The following is a 27,722-nucleotide window of genomic DNA, read 5'->3' on the forward strand; positions in this document are numbered from 1 at the left end:
TTTATGTTTTGAGGTTTGGCGGACATGAACTTTCAGCTGTGAATGACAATCATGACTTGTTGCAGGTAAGTTTGGGGGCGAATTTGTGCTCAAAATGCTGAAATCGCTCTCTGCCCGTGAAAACTCGACCGAGTATGAAGCATACTCGACCGAGTAGAGCCTACTCGGTCGAGTACACTCTTATACTCGACCGAGTACCAAGGTATTGTGTTTTATAGTGTTGCAAATTGTTTTAGCTTCATATGTTTAATCCATTAGTCTTGCGTGTACTTGGTTATCTTGATAGTATTTCCACACTTTGATATAGAGTACCTTGTACTTATAAAAAAAATTATAGAAGAATTTCAGGTATGACAGCAACGGTAATACGTAGCGTGATTGTGTTCGATGTGGCAGTACTACCCTGGCATTTTATACTGGTGTAGTTCTTTAAGTAGGTTGTGTGGATCATTTCTTTGCTTAGTATAAGTAATTGAACTGTTGTTTACGTGTATAGGTGTATGTGTTGTTGTGCACCAAATATATGTCTTATAATGGTTGTCTGGCTTTCGGTTAATCGTCGTTATCGAGTGGAACGAACTTTGGGGACGAAGTTTCTTTTTAGAGGGGTAGATAACATATCGCGATATAAAAGTCCATACGAACAAAAGTTAAAACAAAGTCCTTTGGTGTCTAGCCTTCTTTCCATGTATGCCTTCTTTCTATGTTCATTGACAGGGCAGTCGTATACCTATCAAAAATAACCAACTGGCTCTAACTAATATAGCTAGGGAAGTCGGGTCGATCTCCAGAGGGAGATGGGAAAATGTCAACTTTGTCTAAGTTCGTCACGGTAACCAAATTGGGGGGTTTTAATTGGGTTGTTCTAAACTAACGAGAGTGAGAAAGAGAAAAAGGCAGAAGAATAAAGATTAAGCAGACAAGGAAAAAGCAGCTAAGACAGTCGGTTCACCATGATCATTCAGTCAAGCAATCTAGGTCTCAGGTTAATGCAAGTATGGTCAAAGGGGCAGTGAATATCTCCTTCCGGTCTCAATTCGCCCTAAAGCACAAATAGCTTAGCTTCCGCCCTCACTACAGTGCCCTAATGTACGCTACGAGTCTCACCCTTTCTAACCTTCCGGTCCAGGTCAAGGTTTACTATAATTTAAATGCCTAATTACGTCGACTCAACTAGACAGATACAAATAAGTGCAGCGATTAACAACAAGGACCACACAAGCATTAACCTAATAATTCAATCACTCTCCCTTCATAATCATGGATTCCCTAGTCTTAGCAAAAGGGAATTAGCTACACATTACTATCGAATCAACAATAATAATATATAGATAATGAGAATTAAACATGATAATAATAAAAACAGAAGGATCAAATAAAACGATAATGAAAGCAATGAGAGAAATATAGAAACAAAACAATAATTACGATTAAGAAATAAAAGGGAAAAATAATACCGATTACAGATTGGGAATCCGAATTCTAGAGTGGAAAAGTGTAAAAGAAAGTGAAGCAGTAAAAGATCATGAAGTCCAAGTGAATTACGCAGTCTACTGCCTAAGTAGCATGATGCGGGTCCGTTTCATGTTCACAAATTAAGATGTGGTCGTTGGGTTACGGTCGAATCAAAACACAATTTATAACTTCACAAACAACTCTACAATTAGTAAAGAGGCAAGTAAAGGTCGGATCCCAAGGGACGGGAGTTGAAATGAGATTTCTATTGAAACTAGTGGTGTCTAAGGGGTGTCACAAATTGGGTTGATGTAGAAGGTCACTAAACTAAAATAGCAATGAAAATAAACAAGCAAGATGAATTAAAGGGGTGTAAACAATTTATTAAAGGCACTAGGGTGTCATGGGATCATAGAAGAATCATGGGATATGATCATACAAACATGTTCTCAAATTATAAGCAAGCAATTATTGTTGTGATGGATTGAGTTGGGTTATATCTTACAATCCTAGGAAAGTTTGGGTCCCGGAGCCGAATCGATTAGATTGTACAACACCTACAAGTCGACTTAATCTTCCCTACTCAACAACATGCATGGTCTAATGAGACTCGAGTTGGGTTATGTCTTACAAGTCTCATTGAAAAGATAGAAGATGATAGTAAATGCAAGGATTCATAGGCTTAGCATTTCATCAAATATAACATGTGCATGAGTTGAGATCAAAACAAGCAAGCAAATAAAACGTGAAAGCATATTAATTTAAGCATGAATCATTCCCCATGTTGGTTTCCCCTAATCACCCATTTAACCCTAGCTAAGAGGCTACTCACTCATTATCATGTTGATCATGCTAGCAAGGTTGTCAATCATACCAACAATATGAAACATGATGAATAAATGAAAGTAATTAACAATAATTAAAAAGGGATTAAGAGATTATACCTACTAATGATTCCAATAATAAAGCAAAGATAAAAGAAGTACTTGAATGCTTGATTGAGAGGTTGTCAATCTCCCAATAATAACCCAAATAATCTTCAATTCCCCAAAATAAAGGATGAACAAAAGAGAGATTAAGGAAATAAAACTTGTATTAGAATTTGATTAATTGTTGATTACAATACTAAAGAGAGATTTGATTGATATTAACTACTCTAATTATTGATAAGAAGAACATCCCCCTCTAATTAGACTAATGGGGTATTTATAGTGGAAATTAGGGAGGATGCATTAGGGTTAACTAAGGGCTAAACTAGTAATTACACTTTTTAGATTGAGCAAGGAGGAGCCGGTATTTTTCGAGATAAGGGCTTCTTTCTTTGTAGCTTGGAGAAGAGGAAATCGTGCTGTGCTGGAATCCAGGCGGAATAAGGTCGGGACGGGCGGAATCTGGCGTTAGAATCCGAGCGGATTCAAGGGTCCGGCCGGATTGTGGAGGTGGAATCCGAGCGGATTAGAGCAAAGCCGCTCGGATTGTGCAGCTGCGGGACGGACGGATTGGTGACAATCCGCTCGGATTGTCACTCAGCAACATATCTTCTTCTTTTCTTCCCTTTTCTTCATAAATTCCTTGGGGATTTCCTTGGGGACTCAAGGATCCTTTCTCAACATTTGCTCTTCTACTATAATATGTACAAAGGCCTTCTAATCTTGTCTCTCCTTGATGCTTGGTCATTGAATTCGATCAATTTAGTCTCGTTTTGCCATGAAAATGCAAGATTCTTACTCCTTTCCTACCAAGGGATCAAAATCTCAAAGAATATGCAAAACAAAGAACTAAAGATAAGAAATGACCCAAATATGCACTAAAAAGCATGGGAACAAGGCTAATTCGGGGGCTAAATATGCGCTAATTATGGTCACATCAAATATCCCCAAACCGACCCTTTGCTCGTCCCGAGTAAAGAGGTGACAAAGACTAGGACCAATACTAACCTATCCTAATAATATAGCCGATATGAGACAATTAGCGGGTCTCACTCCGCCCCTTCAACTCACAACAAGACAACCATGAGGTAGGATGCCTTCTTGCAAGGCAAGGTGGGTCTTGCCAAAATGGCGACACATCCAAACATTAAGCACACAAAATCACATAATGGATGCATCTACAAAAGGAATAGCCACTCCCTCATCAAGTGGCGGAGGCACTAAAGAGGAACAAATTTAAGAGCATGTAATCCTTCACAAATACTAGTTCAACAAATTACTAAGGCTAAGAGGATGGCACTAAATCACCTCCAAATGGTGTTAAACTAGACTACCTTCGTCCTCAATTTCCAAATGCTTTCGTCAAGAGCGATCGGATGGTGGTGGAATGATGATCCCTATGATGCTAGTAGCATATGACATGACAAGTCTCGAATTCTCTACAAAAGTAAAGGTCACAGATCGTCCCAAGCTCGACCAAGTGGCTTGACAAAAAGGCTTTTTGGGAATGAAATGCTCAAATCTTTATTCACAATGGGTGGATATGACTAGTATTCAAAATTGTCCTCATTTCACTTTCACATTTCAAAAATTTAAGATGGGGTTTGTCCCTTCCGGGCTAGTGTCCTTTGCTTTCGCCAATAGCTTATTAGGCAACCGGTTAACCTCTAGACAATAGCTTTTCGGGTGATAGTCACTCTGTCTCTGGGCGGCCGAATTCACAACCGTATGGGGGCCCAATTCAATGGATCCCGCACCAAAGCACATCGAAGTGGTACGCCTCCATCAAAACAACTTAAATTTCTCAACTTTCAACAATTCATAACAATTGAGGTTTCCTTGGCATTACATTACTTCCACATGACAAAACTCTTTGAAATGAGCACTTCAAGCTTATTGATAGAAAATATTTTTGGGTTGCCTTACCACAAGGTCAAACAAGGTCACCTAGACAAGTTAACCAAGTTCACATCGCATCACGGGGTTGGATAGGTGACTCACATGCAAACCCTTGACTAGGCCTTGGGTCATGGGTCAAAAGACACTAGTATGACACTGTCTAGGGTGTTTTACAACCATTCTAGTAGGCAAAGTCTTAAGTTGAACAAGTATTTGTAATGGCTTAGTTGCTCTTGTCAAAGTTCCTAATTAGGCATTTTTCAAAACATTTCTAACATGCAACTACATGCCATGATGCAACTAATATAAACATCCTAATGCAAGTGATTCTATTAACTAATATGACATATAAACTAAATGCAAGTCCTAAGTTCACATTGTTATACCGCATCAATCAAAATAAAGCCACATAGTCATTAACATAAAGAGGAAAAAGGAGATTGGAAAGATCATACCATGCGGTCTTCAATATCCTCATGTCTCGGATGTGGCGTAGTTAATCAATGTGAAAAAGGATAGAACAAACACAATATATACAAGACAATATATACAAGACTACAAAAGGAAATAAACATGTTTTTGGGTTTTCAATTTTCAAATTTTTATGATTTTTGAAATTTTTCAATTTTTTTTTTTTTTTGATTTTTGAATAAGAGTTAAATGTTAGAATTCCCATCCCCACACTAATATGGGCATTGTCCTCAATGGCCAAAATGATGGAAATTATGCAAAGATGATGCATGATTTCTACACTAAATGCAATCTACACTAAGCTACACTACATGATGCATGGTTTATGTTATGACGGAGAGGATAATTTAAATTACCTCCCGTTGTGTATGCATTAACTTCCCCAAACCGAGTGAGACACTATTGCTAATGTCCAAGGATGGGTGTAGTTCATGCACACATTATGCAATGCATGAAACTAATTTGTCATTTTGGATTTTGAAAATGGGAACAATAAAATGAGGACACCTCAATGGTACCGAGGTGTGAGTCCTCTATGGTACTAGGACTACTCCAATCAATGATCAAAATTATAATTAAAACAAAGAGAGAAATAGACAAACCATGAGAGGGTAGGAGTCTCCAAGGCTTGCTAATCTTCCATCATGCTATCACCATCACTTTCCTCATTAGAAGTGGCCACATTGCCACTTCCCTTGTCATTTGCTTCTTCACTTTCTTCCTCATCTTGCTCATCATCATCTTCACCATCCTTTTCTCCTTCTTCACTTGCTTCTTCATCAATGTTATCATCAACTTCTTCATCATTACCAACAACCTCATTGTCACCCAAAACAACCCTAGATGCACCCGGAAATAGGACTTCTCTATCCGCCCAACTAGGCAAAGGACAAGATGGATCAAGTAGTCCTTGTCTAGCTAAGTGTAGGAGGGGTGGATATTGAGCCAAGTAAGCGTTTTTCCGATATTCAAAGGCTTGCTTGTGCATTGCTTGCATGAGAAGAGTCACATAATCTTTTCTAGCTTCAACTCCTTCCGGCTTGAACTCTTCATACTCAAAGGGGTAAAGTGGTATAACAATGGAAGAGGAGGGAGTTTCAAGATCACCCTTTTGTTGTTGAATAATATACTCGGCCTCTTTAGAAAGGGGAAGTAGATAATTGGTCTGGTGGACGCTTAGACGACAAATCTTTGAAGGCAAGGTGAACGATCTAGCTTCACTAGTGAGCCATCCATACTTAGTGTCAAGGGGGTTATGGGCAACCCACTTGAACTTGTGTATCATAGTATGCATATCAACAAGATGGCCACCCTCCTTTGCTTTGTACTTGTTATCCTTATTGAAGTTAGGATCAAAGTGCTTAGCTAGGATAGTGACTAGGCCGCCATTGACAATAACGGTAGTGCCCTTCTTCCCACAATCAATGTTGAGCCATCTATCTACCAAGAGCCTCAAAGAATTGTAAGGCTTGGTATGTACTCTTCCAATGTTCAAAGCCGATTCAAGGAGAATAAAATCAAGTTTGGTGAAATGGTTGGTATCTTTCCTTGCAATTATGGTGTTTCCCACGACCTTGTGCCATACTCTTATGCCCGGATGGTGGACCAAAAGAGCACGACTCGCATGAAAGTCCTCAAATTTCCTCCCGGAAATTGCCTCCCAAAGAGGTTCGGGGTCATACTTTCCATAATTCTTAAAATAACTCGGTTCATCACTAAGACCCAAAATTTCACTCAATTCCCTAAAGGTGATGTGTCTACTAACATTAGCTAGACGAAACTCGAGATTTTCCCTATTCTCAACTTTGGTGACTTTCAAAGAACTTAAAAATTCCAAGGTAAGGGAGGGGTATGTCAATTCCTTTGTTTCAAACAATTTCTTCAACCCCATGGCATTGAAAAAGGCTCTAGTTTGCTCAAGAACACCCAATTTTTCTAAGGTATCTTCACATATAAATTTGGTGGATTGTAATGACTTCATAGCAAACTTGACAAAGGTATTTCTATGGGTATCGGAAATAAAAGTTACCTCCGGATAATGCAAAAGTTGATCAATTTCCGGAGTAGAAGGTGTTATTGCTCCCATAGAAGGTTGTTGTTGTTGTTGCACTTCCAAGTTTGGTGTTGCTACCACCATAGCCAATGCTTTCTTTGTTTGAAGAGCCTTTTGCCTTTGTGAGAGTGCCTTAGCCTTTGGTGCCTTTGTCGCCTTTGTTGCTCCCTTAGTCCTTGCCATTGATGATTTAACCAAGAAAAGAATGAAAAATCTTTAATTTGTAGTGTACCCAAATCGATTTAAAGGTGAAAGGCTTTGCCTTTATGAAATCAAAAATCGACTCAAAGGTTGAAGATTTTGTGCTTGGTTTTGATTTTTATTGAAGAAGAAGTGATTGATTTGTTGTTGGAAGGATGATTTGATTTGTTTTTGGTGAATGTTGTTGAGGGATTTTGTTTTTGTGATGGAGAGGATGAGGGTTTTGATGTTGTGGGTAGTGTTTATGAATGAATGAATGAATGAATGAAGGTGGGAGGGGTTTTAAAGAGACCGAAATTTTCGAATCTGCAGGAGCAATCCGTGCGGATTCTGCTCTTTCTGGGCTTTACAAAACTCGCCTAAAGACGGGCGGATTCGGTGGAAGACGCTCGGATTTGCTTGACACGGGACGGGCGGATTTAGCTGAAGACGGACGGATTTCAGTCCAGGAGATTTTGCTTGTTTTCCTCAGCTTCAAAGACGGACGTCTTTCTTTCAAGACGGGCGGATTCTACAAGACGGGCGGATTGCTGCTCAGGATGCCCGGATTCAGTCACAGTCAAGAAATTTTCAAAATTCAGCTCAGTTCAGGACGGGCGTCTTTCCTGCAGTACGCTCGGATTACTGAAGACGGGCGGATTCTGTACAATCCGCTAGGATTCTTCCCCTGTGTACCCGGATTCAGTTCCATCCGTGCACAATGCATTTCCCTTACCATTCTTCTATTCTTTCTTCAAGTCTTGTGTTCGTCATTGTGGGGGCACTACTAGGCATGGATAGCCTAGGTAATTGTCATCCCCACACTAAGTTAAAAGCACTACACATCAATTGAAATTGTTAGTCCCTCCCTCACTTCTCTCAAACATGACAATTATTTTGATCAAAGTAAATAAAAATCCAAAGATGACAAAAAAAAAATGAAATGTAAGTTAGGGAGTTAGAAATATTTACAAGTGGTGGTTTAGGGAGGACTCCACCAAACTCTCATTCTTGATGAGATGTCAAGGGGGCAAGTTTAAGGTGTTGTTGATGTTGCTCAACACCTTGAAGAAGTAATCAAAAGCTTGTTCATTATCATGGTAGAGGTCTTAAATAGACCTTGGCCTTTGTTGTTGGTCTTGATCGATGGAATGACCAATGTAGGGATTAAAAATCCCTTCAAATTCGTCGTCCCAAAGACCACAAACTTCATTTAATTGATCATTGAAAATCTCTTTCTTAGATGGAGACAACTCTCCCAATTTCTTCTCTTGGCCAATGAGGCCATCCTCTTCTTCCTTGATTGATTTTGATGAGCTTTGCAAGCTCTCCTTGTCACAATTCACTTGCTCTTTGAATGGTGCATCTTCAATTTTCTTCTTCCATTGGAGTTCCGATTTCTTCCTCTCATCCTTTCGGCTATAATGATCAATCATGAAACATGGTTCATGCAAACGAGGAGCTCTCATAGTCTTGTCAAGATTAAAAGTTATGCTTTCATCTCCCACTTCTAGAGTGAGCTCACCATGTTTCACATCAATCACCGCACCCGCGGTGTGTAGGAAAGGTCTTCCTAGAATGATTGGAATGTTAGAATCTTCCTCCATATCAACAATGACAAAGTCCACCGGGATGAAAAACTTCCCAATTCGCACGGGGACATCTTCCCATATCCCTAACGGTGTCTTCGTCGATCTATCGGCCATTTGGAGTGTGATGTTGGTGCATTTAAGCTCTCCTATCCCCAACCTTTTACTCACCGAGTACGGCATGACACTCACACTAGCCCCTAGATCACATAAGGCTTTGTTGATCGTCGTGTCGCCAATGGTACACGGTATTGAGAAGCTTCCCGGATCCTTTAACTTTGGAGGTGAACTCCCTTGAAGTATTGCACTACTCACCTTAGTGAAGGCGATAGTCTCAAGATTCCGGATCGACTTCTTCTTTGTGAGGATATCTTTCATGTATTTCGCATAGGCCGGCACGTGATTGATTAATTCCGTGAAAGGAATTGAGACTTCCAAATTCTTCACAATTTCCATGAACTTTCCAAGTTGATCATCAAATTTGGGCTTGGCTTGCCGACTTGGAAAAGGGAGTCTAATCAAAATGGGCTCCTTCTCCTTGGACTTGTCTTCATTTTTCTTTGAACTTTCTTCTTTTGATGATTCTCCATCTTTGGAGCTTTGCACAATTTCTTCCTTTTCACTAGTTTTCACAACTTCATCCTCAACTTGCTTCTTCGGTGCTTCATACCTTGTACCACTTCTCAAGTGAATGGCACTAACCGTTTCATGTCTAGGGGGATTACTTTGAGGTGGTAATTGCCTCTTTTGTCTTTGTGAGCTTGAAGATGCTAGTTGAGTCAATTGTGTTTCCAACATCTTGGTGTGAGCTAGAATGTTGTTGATGGTGGTTTCCTTTGCTTGGCTATCTTTTTGCATTTGAGTGAAAAACTCTTGTTGATTCTTTTGCATTTGGAGGACCGCTTTTTGGACATCGAAACCTTGGTCATTTTGGTGATTATATGGATTTTGATTTTGGTAACCTTGGTTTTGATTGTAAAAGGGTCTTTGATTTTGGTTTCTCATGGGTGGTGGAGTGTATGTTGTTTGAGGGTTTTGAACATTTTGGCTTTTGTATGAGAGATTTGGATGGAATTTGGTGTTTTCATTGTAAAAGTTGGAATAAGGGGTACCACTCTTGTATGCTTGGAAAGCATTCACTTGTTCATTTGTTCCCCTACATTCACCTTGGTCATGTCCCAAAGTTCCACAATTCTCACATATCCCACTTGGGATTGATGAGGATGTCGTCATGGCATTAACATGATGCTTTGATGATTTTGAGTTTTCCTCAAGTCTAGCCATAGCTTGTTCAAACTTCAAGTTGATTGTGTCAATGTGAGCACTAAGTTGAGCACCCAATTGAGTAACGGAGTCCACTTCATGCTTTCCTCCTCTAGTAGCCTTGCGAGGTCTACTATATTGTGAGTTATGGACCGCCATTTCCTCAATCTTGTTCCATGTTTGATTGTCATCAACTTCGGTGAACATTCCATTTGATCCCATATTGAGAATGTTCCTAGAATCTTCATATAAACCATTCCAAAATTGTTGTACCAAAAACCATTCGCTAAGTCCATGGTGAGGACATGAGCGATAAATTCCCTTGAACCGCTCCCAAGCTTCATACAAAGATTCTTCATCCCTTTGCTTAAAACCCGTAATTTGAGCTCTTAGCATGTTAGTCTTTTCCGGTGGGTAGAATTTTTTGTAGAAAGCTAGAGCCAACTTCTTCCAAGAATCTATTCCGAGGGTGGCCTTATCAAGGCCCTTCAACCATTGCTTCGCGGTGCCGATTAAGGAAAAAAGGAAATAAGACCCATCTAATTTGGTCTTGAGTCACGCCCGTTTGAGAGATTGCATCACAATAGTCGCAAAAGGTTTCCATATGAGAATGAGGGTCTTCACTAGGCATCCCCCCAAATTGGCTCCTCTCAACTAATTGGATGAAGGCGGACTTGGGAATAAAATTTCCGGTTAGATGTTGCGGTGTAGGAGTACCATTTGGTAGATTCTCCTCGGTGGGTACGGAGTGTGACGAGAATTTAGGCATTGTAGGTGGATTTTGTGGGGTATTGTGTAATGGGTTCTCTTCTCCTTCTATTGCGAAAGGATTGACAAACTCACTAGTGGGTTGAACAACTTCACTAATACCTCTTAAATTCCTCCTAACAAGTCTCCTATTGTTCGTCAAGGTTCTTTCGATTTCACGGTCAAAAGGTAACAAATCACCTTGTAACCTTCTAGACATGCAAAATATCAAACAACTCGAAAACAATTAGAACAAACCTTGAGGAGTTTTACTTCCCCAAGGCGAAGAAAGACACAACTAATAACAATAAAAAGAAATCTAAATCAAACAAACACCGTCCCCGGCAACGGCGCCATTTTTGATGCGGGTCCGTTTCATGTTCACAAATTAAGATGTGGTCGTTGGGTTACGGTCGAATCAAAACACAATTTATAACTTCACAAACAACTCTACAATTAGTAAAGAGTCAAGTAAAGGTCGGATCCCAAGGGACGGGAGTTGAAATGAGATTTCTATTGAAACTAGTGGTGTCTAAGGGGTGTCACAAATTGGGTTGATGTAGAAGGTCACTAAACTAAAATAGCAATGAAAATAAACAAGCAAGATGAATTAAAGGGTGTAAACAATTTATTAAAGGCACTAGGGTGTGTCATGGGATCATAGGGGAATCATGGGATATGATCATACAAACATGTTCTCAAATTATAAGCAAGCAATTATTGTTGTGATGGATTGAGTTGGGTTATATCTTACAATCCTAGGAAAGTTTGGGTCCCGGAGCCGAATCGATTAGATTGTACAACATCTACAAGTCGACTTAATCTTCCCTACTCAACAACATGCATGGTCTAATGAGACTCGAGTTGGGTTATGTCTTACAAGTCTCATTGAAAAGATAGAAGATGATAGTAAATGCAAGGATTCATAGGCTTAGCATTTCATCAAATATAACATGTGCATGAGTTGAGATCAAAACAAGCAAGCAAATAAAACATGAAAGCATATTAATTTAAGCATGAATCATTCCCCATGTTGGTTTCCCCTAATCACCCATTTAACCCTAGCTAAGAGGCTACTCACTCATTATCATGTTGATCATGCTAGCAAGGTTGTCAATCATACCAACAATATGAAACATGATGAATAAATGAAAGTAATTAACAATAATTAAAAAGGGATTAAGAGATTATACCTACTAATGATTCCAATAATAAAGCAAAGATAAAAGAAGTACTTGAATGCTTGATTGAGAGGTTGTCAATCTCCCAATAATAACCCAAATAATCTTCAATTCCCCAAAATAAAGGATGAACAAAAGAGAGATTAAGGAAATAAAACTTGTATTAGAACTTGATTAATTGTTGATTACAATACTAAGGGGGTGTTTGGTTGGAGCATTTGGAATGGATTGGAATGGATTCCATCCATTCAAGTGTTTGGTTGGCCCCTTTTGGAATGGAGTTTGATACCCAAGGGGTTCTAAATCCATTCCAACCCCTTGGAATCCCATACCCAAGTCTCTTCTCAAGATTCTAAATCCATTCCACCCCATCCAAACCCTAGAGCTATAGAAAAAAATGGTACTTCTCCATTGATATTCCTTGAAACTTCATTGTCAGGTATGCTTAATTTGCCTTCAATTTTCATTTTTATTTGCTTTGATTAAGGCATATGTACGTCAGGTATTCTAATACCAAGAGAGCCAACCAAACACCCCATAAAAAGTATGGGGTTCTAACTCCATACCTCCTTGATATTAGAATCCATTCCATTCCATTCCAACTGTCTGAACCAAACGGCCCCTAAAGAGAGATTTGATTGATATTAACTACTCTAATTATTGATAAGAAGAACATCCCCCTCTAATTAGACTAATGGGGTATTTATAGTGAAAATTAGGGAGGATGCATTAGGGTTAACTAAGGGCTAAACTAGTAATTACACTTTTTAGATTGAGCAAGGAGGAGCCGGTATTTTTCGAGAGAAGGGCTTCTTTCTTTGGAGCTTGGAGAAGAGGAAATCGTGCTGTGCTGGAATCCGGGCGGAATAAGGTCGGGACGGGCGGAATCTGGCGTTAGAATCCGAGTGGATTCAAGGGAATCCGGCCGTATTGTGGAGGTGGAATCCGAGCGGATTAGAGCAAAGCCGCTCGGATTGTGCAGCTGCGGGACGGACGGATTGGTGACAATCCGCTCGGATTGTCACTCAGCAACATATCTTCTTCTTTTCTTCCCTTTTCTTCATAAATTCCTTGGGGATTTCCTTGGGGACTCAAGGATCCTTTCTCAACATTTGCTCTTCTACTATAATATGTACAAAGGCCTTCTAATCTTGTCTCTCCTTGATGCTTGGTCATTGAATTCGATCAATTTAGTCTCGTTTTGCCATGAAAATGCAAGATTCTTACTCCTTTCCTACCAAGGGATCAAAATCTCAAAGAATATGCAAAACAAAGAACTAAAGATAAGAAATGACCCAAATATGCACTAAAAAGCATGGGAACAAGGCTAATTCGGGGGCTAAATATGCGCTAATTATGGTCACATCATAGCATACGAAAAATCCTCTTCTAAACCTAATCCAAAGGCCTATTTACAAAAGCCCATGCGAAATTAGGCGGAAAAACTCAATTACAGGGCAAACCACTCGATCGAGTGGAATAAAACCGCTCGATCTAGTAACTTGGAGACAAACCCTTCGATGGAGTAGAAATAAACCACTCGATCGAGTAACCCCTTGTAATGCCTTCTCGGTCGAATACTAGAATTGTTCGATCGAGTAATCTTCATTATATAAAGCATTCGATCGGCTAGAAAAGTAGTACCATCGAACTATTTTGGCACGTTAGACATTATGACACCTTCAGAAGTCAGCTCACACGTCTTCAAAGTAGTAGATTCCAAGCTCCGATTCCTTGTTCTCCATAAATGTATGCAAATGGGACGAGTTTGGGCTTGATTTATCTTCTCTTCGGTCTATAACTGCAATTTTCACAAAACGAACCAAAGTAGCCTATTCGGGGGTATTTGTAGCTAGATGCCACGTAAAATAGTATAGAAATGCGTGTAAAAATGAGGTGAAAACCTTATATAAAATACACGCATCAAATCTCCCCAAACCAAACCTTTGCTTGTCCCCAAGCAAACTATGAATGCAACTAAGAATAAACAATGGAACGGGGCCAACGCATCAGCTAAAAATCATCCGTCAAAACCAGTTTAATGCAACAACTAACAAAGTGGCAAATGATAAGTGCAAACGAGTTAAATCAATGTTTCAAACTTACTGAACCATTGACCTTGCAAGACTCAAAAGTATCGGACTCTCACGGGTCGCTCATCACTCAAATTTAGGCCACGAGGTGAGGATATATGTGAAAGATAGAAAGGAGTAAAGACACTCACCTAACTCGACCTATAAGAACATGCATGTAGTTAACATGAGTAAAGTCTCTACAACCGTACATACGCATTCCAATCATACTAATGACCAAGAAACATGACGAGGACTTACATTTGGGTAAGTGAGGTAATGAGTAAGAAGGGGCTAAGATGAATTTAGATATGTGGAGTTAATAGCCAGGCTAGCAACAACGAATCCAAATATTGAACTGCATCCCAACTTCGTACTCAATATAACAAAACAAAACGGTGCAAATTCAATGCACTCAACTCACAATACACCATAAACTTGTCAACTCCCCATATAATATATAAAACATGGGAGTGAAAATCATTTATACAATTTCTCATTTTTTCGCACATGATTTTTTCTTTTTCTTTTTCGTATTTCCAATTTTTTTCTTTTCATTCTTTTCTTCTTTCTTTTTTTTTTCATTCATCATATTTTTTTTTCATTCCCTTCAATTCTTCCACCAACTTCTGAAATCAGATAAATATAACCAAACTGCAGCAAAGCATTCCAAACAGCTACTCATCACAAGCTCGGCTAGGGTAGGAAAAATTATAGAATGTAGCTAATAGGACAAAAAGGCAATTTGGCTATGTGGGGCTCATGGGTAGAATGAAATAAAAGGGAGCTGCCTCTCCTAACATGTGTCACCATCCACAGACCGAATGCATACAGGTATTAAGAAGACTAAACTCATGCTTGTGCAGTTTAATGTTACATGTCTTACAGAGAGTACTACTCACATCCTAAATAAAACCGGTCATGAATGTCACCAGTTTATAAAACTCTAACCTCAGAATGTAATGTAGCTTGCCAATATATGAGTCAAGTCTATTTGTTCAGATAAGAGAGAAACAAAAACTCGTAGATCATGCACATTATCATGCCAACTAAATGTCAAGAAAATGCAGGGCTAAGGTAGGGATTCAATGTAGCGTCAAAGTTCAAACGTTCCGACTCAAGTTAAACGTGAAATTTTTGAACTTTATGTGATTTTTGAATTAAAAACGGCAATGCATGCGAAAATAAATAAACGTGCAAACGAAAATGCAAGAAAACATGCAGACACAGATATGGATGCATACCTCCCCAAACCAAACCGTACAATGCCCTCATTGTACCAAAAATAGGGAAAGAAATGCAAACTGAGGAGAAAAGGATAACTGGAGTCAGAATACTTACAAAACGTCATGAAGAGGGACCTCCCCAAACCGACCATGAATATGGGAGGTCAAAGGAAGTCAAGCAGTAGCTCAACAGACGAAGAGGAACAGCTGGGAGACGAAACTGCTCGATCGAGTGGCTTGGAATAGCTCGATCGAGTGAATTGGTGTCAAGAATGCTCGATCGAGTGAAATTCTTACTCGATCGAATGAACGAGGAATTGCAGTTTGTCGATCAAGTATATATGTTACTCGATCGAGTGATTCTCAACTCAAAAGTACTCGATCGAGTAGAAAAACTACTCGATCGAGTGAACACACCTGCAAAACACGGTTAAAGAGCAAGAAAAATACAAAGGGTGCATAAAACAGCGTTTAAAGTTCAACAAAAGCTAAATGTGAAGGAAAAAGTTCAACAAAAATACAGCAAAATAGTACGCGTTGCCTCCCGAAGAGCGCAGGTTTAAGAGGTCCCAAACGACCTTTTCTAGCATCAATTCACTGGCGCGTCAAGCTCGTCGAAGTACAGGACTTCAACACGATTGTCTGCTTCATTTGCCTCGTGATAATGCTTCACATACTGCCCATTCACCTAGAACCGATTTCCCTCGGGGCTTTCTAGCTCAACGGATCCAAATTTAGTAAAAGCTGTCACTGTATAAGGATCACTCCACCTGGACTTCAGCTTGCCAGGAAATAATCGTAGTCGGGCATTAAACAGCAGCACCTTCTGCCCGACATGAAACTCCCGAGGTAGAATTCTTTTGTCATGCCATCTCTTCGTCTTTTCCTTATAAATGTGCGAGCTATCATAGGCATTAAGCCTAAATTCTTCCAACTCATCTAGCTGCAAAAGACGATTCTGACCACACAACTTAGGATCAAAGTTAAGCTCACGAATTGCTCATCAAGCCTTACATTCTAACTCAACAGGTAAATGACATGATTTCCCATAAACTAACTTATAAGGTGATGCACAAATTGGTGTCTTAAAGGCAGTTCTGTAGGCCCATAATGTGTCTTCTAATTTAAGACTCCAGTCCTTCCGTGATTTAGAAACTACCTTAGACAAGATCTCTTTCAGCTCGCGATTAGAGACCTCAACCTGACCACTAGTTTGGGGATGATAGCCCAAACCACGCCGGTGTTGAACACCAACTTTAGACAGAATGAAAGTTAGTTTCTTTTCTTTAAAGTGCATTCCCCCATCACTAATGACGACCTTAGGGACACCAAATCGGGGAAATATGACCTTTTTAAACATTTTTATCACGATCCTGGCATCACAATGAGGTGAGGCAATTGCCTCAACCCACTTCGACACATAATCTACAGCTACTCAAATGTACCTGTTACCTTTACTAGACGGGAACGGTCCTTGGAAATCAATGCCCCAGACATCGAAAACCTCAACCTCTGAAATACCATTTTGTGGCATCTCATGTCTCTTTGAAATGTTCCCTGATCATTGGCAGGTATCACAAGCTGAAACAAAAGACTTAGCATCAGCAAACAAAGAAGGCCAGTAAAAACCGGACTGAAGTACCTTAGCCACGGTGCGCGATGGACCATGGTGACCACCATAAGAAGAGGAGTGACAGCCTTCCAGGACTACTTTGGTCTCCCACTGCGGAATACACCGTCTGTAGAGATCGTATGCACATTCCTTAAACAAGTAAGGATCATCCCAAAAATACTGCTTAGCGTTAAAAAACGCTTCCTCTGCTGATGAGAAAGGTCAGGCGGCAGTTTGCCACTGACAACGTAATTAGCTATATCTGCATACCAAGACTCTTGACTAACAATAGACGTTAATATAGCAAATAAAGAATCATCAGGAAAAGACTCATCAATAGGTAGAGAATCTTCCCCCTCTTGTCGCGAGAGTCGCGACAGATGATCAGCTACAACATTCTCAGCTCCTTTCTTATCTTTAATCTGCAAATCAAACTCTTGGAGAAGGAGTATACATCTCAATAGCCGTGGTTTGGCCTCCTTCTTGGCAAGGAGATGCCTCAAAGCTGCATGGTCAGTAAAAACAGTAACTTCTGACCCAATCAAATAAGAACGAAACTTCTCTAAGGCATAAACTACAGCTAGCAGCTCTTTTTCAGTGGTGGTGTACTTCACTTGAGCCTCATCCAGAGTTCGGCTCGCATAGTAGATTGCATTTAAAGCTTTGTTTTTCGTTGGCCTAGCACCACTCCTAGTGCATAGTCACTGGCATCACACATTATCTCAAACGGCAAATCCCAGTCAGGAGGCTGTATGATTGGCGCAGAGATCAAAGCCTGCTTTAACCTGTTAAAATCAGAAAGACACTCGTCAGTAAATATAAAAGGAGCATCCTTAAGTAGCAGTTCTGTAAGTTGTTTAGCAATTTTTGAGAAATCCTTGATAAACCGGCGATAGAAGCCGGCGTGACCAAGGAAGCTCCTCACTCCCTTAACATTAACAGGAGGGGGTAATTGCTGAATCACTTCCACTTTTGCTTTATCAACTTCTATTCCCCTATCAGAGACTAAGTTCCCGAAGACAACTCCCTCGTTGACCATGAAATGGCACTTCTCCCAGTTAAGCACGAGATTAACTTCAATGCAGCGCTGCAACACTTTATCAAGGTTAGACAGACAGTTAGAAAAATCACTTCCATAAACGCTGAAATCGTCCATGAAAACTTCCATAATAGACTCAATATACTCTGAAAATATCCCCATCATGCACCTTTGAAAGGTGGCAGGGGCATTACATAAACCAAAAGGCATCCTGCGATAAGCAAACACGCCCTGAGGACAAGTAAACGTAGTCTTAGCTTCATCGTCTGGGTGAATAGGGATCTGAAAGAACCTTGAATACCCGTCTAGATAGTAGAAAAATTTATGAGAAGCTAACCTTTCTACCATCCAATCAATAAAAGGAAGGGGAAAGTGATCTTTCTTGGTGGCGGCATTCAGCTGTCTGTAATCTATACACATCCGCCAACAAGTCACTACTCGAGTGGGTATTAACTCATTTTTGTCATTCCTAACCACGGTAGTCCCTCCTTTCTTCGGGAGCACCTGCACTGGACTCACTCATTTAGAATGAGCAACAGAATAGATAATATGTAACACCCGCGAATTTCTCATTTCGACATTTAAAATTTATTAAACCGTTTGATTACTTTATTTTATATTTTTGGAATTATTCAATTTAATTAATTTTATGTCAAACACAATTTTTATAAAAGTAATATATATAAAAGCTCATTTACATAAAAATACGTATTATTAAATTTATTTTTAAGACATAATTTATATAAGAATATATGTATACGTATTTTTGATCGGATAATAATAGTGACAGTAATAATATTAGTTCCGTCTCAAGTTAATATAGACTCGAGACATTTTCCGTCTAACTGTAGACCGCCACATTTCAATTTTGTATCTAAGCTAATTTCGAACCAACCGAAAATGGACAACACACTACCTACTTCTATTATTTATTACACTCACTCACCCTTGGACCAATGGACCAATCCTAACTTTCCCAACCAGTATTCCCTTTCCTTCTTCCTTCCTTTTTTTCGAATTCCCTGTCAAAAAACAAAACAATACTGCAGCCAACCAACAAAAATCTAGCAGAGCCATAGAACTCCATTTTCGACAACCTAAAAACCCAGATTTCATGCTCATTCCTTCACCGATCCTCTTAATTTGTGTACCATTCTTCTCCTTATTTCCTCCTTCATCTTTCAAGGTAAGAAAGTCTCATTTTTGTGATGGTTTCGAATTTCGCCGTCTTATAAAAGTATCGATTTTTGCCTCAATTTCTTCGTTTTCTTGCTCCTTGTTGAAGTTTTCGAAGACCCAGTGGAAGACTCAAGCTTTGGGGACCGTTTATTCGAAGAATAAGGAGCGTTTAAGGTAACGGTGATAGGTTACTCGACAAATGTCGAAATTTCCGTCTTATGTATTGTTTTATATGCTCTTAAATGATAAAGTGTGGTTCTTTGCTTCTTCCTCATTTGTATGGTAATTTCCGTCTCGCATTGATGTTGGAAATAGGCTGTTTTTATGCGTTAAAGGGGAGTAATATGGGAGGTTGCGTTCTCTGTTTGGGTCGTGAATGTGGTGCGGTTTTTGAGACGGTTTCATTCGAGTTTTACTTATCCATTTTGAGAAAAGTTGGTACCTTTGGATTCTTAGTGAAGTGGGTAATTATGTTGGGTAATTTAACTAGATGGATACTATTATTTCAGTGCTTAAAATTTCGTCTTAAGACGGTCTCAAAAGTAGAGGTGAAAGTCGTAAAAATGAGGGCTGCAAATATTGCTATGAAATTGTTTAAATCTTAGGGTGATGTCGTTTTAGTGCTATTTGGTTCTTTTTATATGGTGCTTAGTTGACTTTCTGGTCCATTGGTGTCGTTTTGGGATGGAACAAAGGGGAGTATCATTTGTTGATATGATTGGTTATAGTATATGGCTTGTGTTTTGTTTTGCTGTTGGATTAGATTGTTGTCCAATTTCACAATGCCATACTTTTTGCGGTGTAATCAAACTCGTTTTGGTTGCCTTAGGTGGTTGAATCTTCGGGGTATAAAATGTTGCAATTTTAATTACTTGTTCTTTGTTTGAGCATTATCTTGATCTAATTAACTGTCATTGTTACTTTGTGAAATCTACTATCTGAACGATTGAGATGGAGTTTGAGTTACTCTTACTGATAACTGATTATGGATTTGTTAGGATGAATTGTGAGAATGAGGTCGACTTGCTGGGTTGCAAATCTAGAAATTATGGTTGAATCTTGTAAGATATATACCACCAAAAACAATACAATTTCATAAAATACTATTAATTGACTCAGTCAACAATCCTTTTGGACAGTTGCAAATTAGCCCGATGAGACATAGAAAATTTACTTAAGAAGAACCATTAAAGAGATCATAGATAAAATTAGTGCGTTAATGATTGGAGACTTGTGGGCTGTGGCCTTGAAACGAGTTCTAATGCTCCTACTGTTATTCCTTATATTCTGTCTTGGTAGGGTTAATTTTTATCAATGAAATATTTTTGTTCGGGTTTAATTAAATTGAATTCCGTCACATGTTTTATGTATCTTAAATTCCTTATTTGCCGATTATTTACATATTTCTCACAGGAATAATAAATGTGGAACTTATTGTTTATTCATGTCATAACTATATGAAATATCTTCATTTATCTATTATATGAGCCTTAATTCATTTATTCTCATTTATTTATCATATTTCAACTACGAGCGATTTATTCCACTTGATTAATTGATGAGTCGTATTCTTGTGAAAATGTCATAATGCTATGCCTTCTTGCTTGACTAATTTACAACTCTCTCGTTGGCCGTTCTTTCGAGGGTTGGTTATTATACTCTTTCGACACCTCTCTCGTTGGCCGCACTGCCGAGAGTTGGTTACGATACTCTTTTGATACCTCTCTCGTTGGCCGCACTGCCGAGAGTTGGATATCTTATTCTATTTACGCCGCTCTCGTTGGCCGCACTGCCGAGAGTTGGTTACCATACTCTTTCGATACCTCTCTCGTTAGCCGCAGTGCCGAGAGTTGGATATCTTATTTTATTTACGCCGCTCTCGTTGGCCGCACTACCGAGAGTTGGTTACTATACCCTTTCGACACCTCTCTCGTTGGCCGTCCTGCCGAGAGTTGGATGTCTTATATGAGTAGTAAATGTCTTGCTTGGTTATAGATATTGGTATCTATCTTTTATGCCTTGTGTTGTTAGTCTTGGTTCTACCGGATACTAGGGGTGAGCCAGAGGCCCTCTAGTTGCGGTATGAACATCGGGAGTGATGTTCCCATCCGTACTTATGGTGATGCAGGCCATAAGTATGAATGTGACATTAATCATCCCGTCCCTGAGTCACGGTTCTATCGGATACTAGGGGTGAGCCATGGGCCCTCTAGTTGCGATAAGGTCGTCGGGATTGATGTTCCCATCCGTACTTATTGTGAGATGCAAGCCATAAGTATGAGTGTGACATTAATAATCCCGTTCTATGTGCTTGTTTGTTAAGAGGTTTTAAAAGTAACGGCTACAGTTTCTATTTGATCCCTTACTTGACTGCTTCACATGATTCGGATTCTAATCTCATACCTATGTTGTATTTCCTTGAAATGCGTGCTTTTGTATAAATGACCGTATTCTTGTCTTTTATATTATTTAATTATCTCACATGAATAGTTGATTCTTTATTATGCTAATGTTGATCTATCTTGTTCTATCTCATTTAATTTCCATGTTTAATTATAAACTTGATATTCATATCTTTTGTAAGTGTCTTACATGACTACCTGTTTTAGTTCTTTGTTATGTTCGCTTCGACATATTGTGGCTGGGAGAACCTTGAGTTACTCCTCACTGACTATGGCGTTCATGTTTACATGAATGACAGGTTGTGAAGACGCTTACGTGGGGAAGACGTGTGGGCTAGCGAGAACTAAACCTTGGACCTTAGTTTGCTAGTTTAGAAACCCTTTATGTGTTTATTCGTGGGATATCTTTTCCCCGCTTTCTAGACTTGGGTTGTAATAACCTAAGTTTGTCTATTGTTGTATTTATTACATTTCTTTTTGGCACCCGCGTGTTAATCTTTAACTAGTAATTTAAAAGTTTTTAAAATCTCATAAATTTCCGCTTTAATTTATTTGTTATATTTTCCGCTTTATCGCGGGGTGTGACAGTTGGTATCAGAGCCTATGTTGCTCCCGACGCACACACGTGTACCCCAAATTTAATTTGAACTTGACCTTAAATAATAAATGAGAGATGGGTAGACTTAAGGACCTAAGGTGGTAGTCTGTAGTGTATTTGCTATTTGTTAGGTTCTAACATGTTTGTTGATTGTCATTTAATAATTGTTGTGCCCTTGGATCAATAACCGTGAGCTTACCTACGTGAAGATCAAGATTTGGTGCCTATTGCCGGGAATTGAAGATTTGTTCAACCTTCGGAGAATGCTTCTACTTCCTCGAAGATAATTCTCATTCTTGTGTACCTTGCCTTATTCTTTATATCTTGATGCTTATTCCTCCTTCTAAATCCTCTATTCTTTTTCCTTGGAAGTCACTCTTGTATTCCCTAACTTGTCCTTTGTTCCTTGCTTATCCTCCCTTAATGCCTTTTGATAGTTCTCTTTCTTTTGTGGGATGTTAATCTTGGTTGGATAATTTGGCTTTGTGGAGTTTGTTTGTGGTTGACCCATAACCCTGATTTTGAGAGGTTGTGATGTTAGGAAGACTGAGGTGGGATGATGAGACACACTTGGTGATTCCTATACCTAGTTCCTTGATAAAGTGAGTATAATTGATTGGTGGATTCTGTGTGTTAAGAGTGAGTTGCCTATGTTACTAGAGTTATAGAACTTGGCTTTGTTGTTTATATTTGGGATTTGAAGACTTAGTAGGTTGAGCGTTGCTACCTTGGGAGTAAACATGGAGTAATGTTTATGATTTGTGTTTGGAAGGGGATACCTTTAGGATGTTGATAACCATACATAGGTTGGTGTTACCTTTTGACGTTGTTGGATATGAGTGTAGCCTTGTTTGTAGTTTTGATCTTGTTTTGGGGAAGTCGTTGTGGATGTTTAATGATTGGAAATTGTTGAATCACAAGCGTAGTGAAGTACTTTGTTTCATGGAATAACTTAGATGTAGGGTGACGTAAGTTATCTTGAGGAATCCTTGGAGGTAATATGGCTGTGAGATTTGTTTTATTAGGAAGTTTTAGAAACCGTTTAAGATTGTTGTGTTATTTGAGGTTTGACTATCTGGAGTTTCCTTGTTGTTTAATTTTCCTTTTTCCTTGACCATAAGCGGTACCGTTCGTACCTCTCTTTCTCACTTCATCATGCTCCTCCTTTAAGTTTGGACTCTCTTACCTTACCTTTTAATTATGTTGTCTAAATTGTCTTTCATTTTATACAATGTCTAAACTTTCAAGCTACCATTTTTGTTTCGTTGTTAAAAGTTTATGTTACTTTTTCAAAACCTTGCCTATTATAAAAATTTTGAAAATAAAAGTTTGATTTAATTCCATATTTATTCCTTGAGTATAGACTTATTTATCATGATTTTAATTGTTAAACCCGAGATTTCTTTAAATTTTATCCAATTTCTATTAACTTTGATCTATTTATGGCTTTTTGTCAAAATTTAATATTACATTTTCAGCAATTTGACTCCCTTTTGAGCTTAAAGGTGAAATTTTCATTTCTATTTTGGCTTTTGCAAGAGAAAATTTGAGTGAATTACTTTTCCTTTTGATTTTGACGTTGATCGGATGCTAGAACTCGTTATTAGAGACGTTTAATAACTTGTTCTACGCTTGTCGGCGAATTGATTTTGTTTTAAATTCGTCTTTGACTTGGAAAGTTAGTGTTCTTGTGTGCACGACAAGAATAATTTCGTTCCATGAATGAGACTTATACTTTTGAAAACTCTTCATTAATGTTTTTGAAAGTATTTTGATTTTTGGTTTATACCAATGATTTACCTTTCGATCAGGTTATGTTGGAAAATTTTATTTGAAATTTTTGAAAGAATTTTAATTCTTACGATGAGTAACCTTTTAATGATTTGGTTACCGATTTTAATAGTTCAGATTTATTTTTATAACCTTTCTTTTCTACCTTCAAGTTTCGAGGACGAAACTTTTTAAAAGATGGGGTGATTGTAACACCAGCGAATTTCCCATTTCGACATTTAAAATTTATTAAACCGTTTGATTACTTTATTTTATATTTTTGGAATTATTCAATTTAATTAATTTTATGTCAAACACAATTTTTATAAAAGTAATATATATAAAAGCTCATTTACATACAAATACGTATTATTAAATTTATTTTTAAGACATAATTTATATAAGAATATATGTATACGTATTTTTGGTCGGATAATAATAGTGACAGTAATAATATTAGTTCCGTCTCAAGTTAATATAGACTCGAGACATTTTTCCGTCTAGCTGTAGACCGTCACATTTCAATTTTGTATCTAAGCTAATTTCGAACCAACCGAAAATGGACAACACACTACCTACTTCTATTATTTTATTACACTCACTCACCCTTGGACCAATGGACCAATCCTAACTTTCCCAACCAGTATTCCCTTTCTTTCTTCCTTCCTTTTTTTCGAATTCCCTGTCAAAAAAACAAAACAATACTGCAGCCAACCAACAAAAATCTAGCAGAGCCATAGAACTCCATTTTCGACAACCTAAAAACCCAGATTTCATGCTCATTCCTTCACCGATCCTCTTAATTTTTGTACCATTCTTCTCCTTATTTCCTCCTTCATCTTTCAAGGTAAGAAAGTCTCGTTTTTGTGATGGTTTCGAATTTCGCTGTCTTATAAAAGTATCGATTTTTGCCTCAATTTCTTCGTTTTCTTGCTCCTTGTTGAAGTTTTCGAATACCCAGTGGAAGACTCAAACTTTGGGGACCGTTTATTCGAAGAATAAGGAGCGTTTAAGGTAACGGTGATAGGTTACTCGACAAATGTCGAAATTTCCGTCTTATGTATTGTTTTATATGCTCTTAAATGATAAAGTGTGGTTCTTTGCATCTTCCTCATTTGTATGGTAATTTCCGTCTCGCATTAATGTTGGAAATGGGCTGTTTTAATGCGTTAAAGGGGAGTAATATGGGAGGTTGCGTTCTCTGTTTGGGTCGTGAATGTGGTGCGGTTTTTGAGACGGTTTCATTCGAGTTTTACTTATCCATTTTGAGAAAAGTTGGTACCTTTGGATTCTTAGTGAAGTGGGTAATTATGTTGGGTAATTTAACTGGATGGATACTATTATTTCAGTGCTTAAAATTTCGTCTTAAGACGGTCTCAAAAGTAGAGGTGAAAGCCGTGAAAATGAGGGCTGCAAATATTGCTATGAAATTGTTTAAATCTTAGGGTAATGTCGTTTTAGTGCTATTCAGTTCTTTTTATATGGTGCTTAGTTGACTTTCTGGTTCATTGGTGTCGTTTTGGGATGGAACAAAGGGGAGTATCATTTGTTGATATGATTGGTTATAGTATATGGCTTTTGTTTTGTTTTGCTGTTGGATTAGATTGTTGTCCAATTTCACAATGCCATACTTTTTGCGGTGTAATCAAACTCGTTTTGGTTGCCTTAGGTGGTTGAATCTTCGGGGTATAAAATGTTGCAATTTTAATTACTTGTTCTTTGTTTGAGCATTATCTTGATCTAATTAACTGTCATTGTTACTTTGTGAAATCTATTATCTGAACGATTGAGATGGAGTTTGAGTTACTCTTACTGATAACTGATTATGGATTTGTTAGGATGAATTGTGAGAATGAGGTCGACTTGCTGGGTTGCAAATCTAGAAATTATGGTTGAATCTTGTAAGATATATACCACCAAAAAGAATACAATTTCATAAAATACTATTAATTGACTCAGTCAACAATCCTTTTGGACAGTTGCAAATTAGCCCGATGAGACATAGAAAATTTACTTAAGAAGAACCATTAAAGAGATCATAGATAAAATTAGTGCGTTAATAATTGGAGACTTGTGGGTTGTGGCCTTGAAACGAGTTCTAATGCTCCTACTGTTATTCCTTATATTCTGTCTTGGTTGGGTTAATTCTTATCCGTGAAATATTTTTGTTCGGGTTTAATTAAATTGAATTCCGTCACATGTTTTATGTATCTTAAATTCCTTATTTGCCGTTTATTTACATATTTCTCACAGGAATAATAAATGTGGAACTTATTGTTTATTCATGTCATAACTATATGAAATATCTTCATTTATCTATTATATGAGCCTTAATTCATTTATTCTCATTTATTTATCGTATTTCAAATACGAGCGATTTATTCCACTTGATTAATTGATGAGTCGTATTCTTGTGAAAATGTCATAATGCTATGCCTTCTTGCTTGACTAATTTTGTAACACCCCGACCCAAACCGGGTCGGGAGCGGTTACTTATGATAGCTCACCAGGTTGTGTACATGGCCCACAGATCAACACGGGTCCTTTACAGCGCATTTTGTCCTCACTCATGCGCATCCCGGAAACCTTCACAGGAGGTCACCCATCCTAAGACTACTCCCAGTCAAGCACGCTTAACTTTGGAGTTCTTTCGCATGGATGACCATAAAAGAAAGTGCACTTTGTTGATATGAGTAGTACATTCAATCCCTTTAAGCACTAGTCATTTAAGCCTATCACTGGACCTCTTCAATTACCGTGGGGTGTTACAAATTTACACCTCTCTCTCGTTGGCCGTTCTGCCGAGGGTTGGTTATTATACTCTTTCGACACCTCTCTCGTTGGCCGCACTGCCGAGAGTTGGTTACGATAATCTTTTGATACCTCTCTCAATGGCCGCACTGCCGAGAGTTGGATATCTTATTCTATTTACGCCGCTCTCGTTGGCCGCACTGCCGAGAGTTGGTTACCATACTCTTTCGATACCTCTCTCGTTGGCCGCACTGCCGAGAGTTGGATATCTTATTTTATTTACGCCGCTCTCGTTGGTCGCACTGCCGAGAGTTGGTTACTATACCCTTTCGACACCTCTCTCGTTGGCCGTCCTGCCGAGAGTTGGATGTCTTATATGAGTAGTAAATGTCTTGCTTGGTTATAGATATTGGTATCTATCTTTTATACCTTGTGTTGTTAGTCTTGGTTCTACCGGATACTAGGGGTGAGCCAGAGGCCCTCTAGTTGCGGTATGAACGTCGGGAGTGATGTTCCCATCCGTACTTACGGTGATGCAGGCCATAAGTATGAATGTGACATTAATCATCCCGTCCCTGAGTCACGGTCCTATCGGATACTAGGGGTGAGCCATGGGCCCTCTAGTTGCGATAAGGTCGTCGGGATTGATGTTCCCATCCGTACTTATTGTGAGATGCAAGCCATAAGTATGAGTGTGACATTAATAATCTCGTTCTATGTGCTTGTTTGTTAAGAGGTTTTAAAAGTAACGGCTACAGTTTCTATTTGATCCCTTACTTGACTGCTTCACATGATTCGGATTCTAATCTCATACCTATGTTGTATTTCCTTGAAATGCGTGCTTTTGTATAAATGACCGTATTCTTGTCTTTTATATTATTTAATTATCTCACATGAATAGTTGATTCTTTATTATGCTAATGTTGATTTATCTTGTTCTATCTCATTTAATTGCCATGTTTAATTATAAACTTGATATTCATATCTTTTGTAAGTGTCTTACATGACTACCTGTTTTAGTTCTTTGTTATGTTCGCTTCGACATATTGTGGCTGGGAGAACCTTGAGTTACTCCCCACTGACTGTGGCGTTCATGTTTACATGAATGACAGGTTGTGAAGACGCTTACGTGGGGAAGACGTGTGGGCTAGCGAGAACTAAACCTTGGACCTTAGTTTGCTAGTTTAGAAACCCTTTATGTGTTTATTCGTGGGATATCTTTTCCCCGCTTTCTAGACTTGGGTTGTAATAACCTAAGTTTGTCTATTGTTGTATTTATTACATTTCTTTTTGGCACCCGCGTGTT

The 27,722-nt window shown here is 38.6% G+C and overlaps 1 non-coding gene across 1 annotated transcript; it reads left to right on the forward strand.

Annotated features, from left to right (window-relative positions):
• The first annotated feature begins 10,128 nt into the window (after positions 1–10,128).
• Positions 10,129–10,235, forward strand: LOC141604411 (small nucleolar RNA R71). The gene has a single exon (XR_012526112.1). It is a non-coding gene; the product is annotated as a small nucleolar RNA R71 (small nucleolar RNA).
• The last annotated feature ends 17,487 nt before the right edge of the window (positions 10,236–27,722 follow it).

This window comes from Silene latifolia, chromosome 9 (genome assembly GCF_048544455.1).
Source record: "Silene latifolia isolate original U9 population chromosome 9, ASM4854445v1, whole genome shotgun sequence".
NCBI classification, from domain to species: Eukaryota; Viridiplantae; Streptophyta; class Magnoliopsida; order Caryophyllales; family Caryophyllaceae; genus Silene; species Silene latifolia.